The following is a 1027-nucleotide window of genomic DNA, read 5'->3' as shown; positions in this document are numbered from 1 at the left end:
CTGAAGTCCAAGCGAAAGGGTAACATATAGAGGAGGGCTGCAAGGAAGGGGAGTGGGGAGGAAAAGAGAGATGCGATTAAGGATTGCTGAAGGGTATTGCAAGCAATTCGTCAAACTGTGCAAGTGATTTCCTTCCAAGCCAACAAATGGCAGATTGATTTTGTCCAGCGTAGGTTTAGCCACATTTAAAATGATCCAGCGGTTATTATTGCGATTGGCTTTGGAACTGACAGGCAGTTGGAGGCGAAAGTAGAATAGATCCTGTTTACAGGAGACGTGTTCTTAACTGCTGTCAAATACAGTTAAGTAAATATCATTAGGAAGAAGGGCTGTTAAGAAAAATGCCAATCCAATAAATATGCTTTTCTCCTCGCCGATTCCTGCCCCTCTCCTCTCGTGCTCTTTTCTGAAGGCAGGAAGGTTTAACACTTTGCACTAATTGGGAAGACTTGTCTGGGATGTTTAACAATGTGAAAAAAATAGCTGCTTTCTGCTCCAGACGATTTTAATTCCGCGATGCATATTATTAAGGCAAAATAATCGGTAGGAGGGCAGCCTGCTACCTCCCTCCTTCCACCGGGGCTGGGGACACAAGATCAGCACCTCTTGGCAAGGGACTAGTGAGGAGGGAGATGCAGGGGCTACTCGCTGGGAAGCACAGGAAAACAAGTAGTTCCGGGATGCATCCGATCTTTATTTAGGAGAGTAAACAGGGGTAGCTTGATTAAACCGATTCTAGTTCCTTGGTGCCACAGTTCGTAAGAGGAGCAGCAGGAATCTCCCTTGCAGCAACAATTCAAGCGCTGCTGATTGTATTCAGCTGGCTGCTGGTAGGGAGGAATCCGTATCTATTTACAAGTCAGGCATTGCACTCTCTCTTTGTTTAATAACATTAAGGGAAGGTGTTTAGCTCACAATAAGCATACGCTCCACTATGAAAATTAAAGCAGCCCGATCTCTCGTCTGACCAGACTGGCTTTTGTAACACCTGGGCACGAACCAGCAAGAGATGAAATAATAACGGATC

The sequence above is a fragment of the Chelonia mydas genome, chromosome 8 (genome assembly GCF_015237465.2).
Source record: "Chelonia mydas isolate rCheMyd1 chromosome 8, rCheMyd1.pri.v2, whole genome shotgun sequence".
Lineage (NCBI taxonomy): Eukaryota > Metazoa > Chordata > Testudines > Cheloniidae > Chelonia > Chelonia mydas.
Note: the sequence above shows the minus strand (reverse complement) of the source record.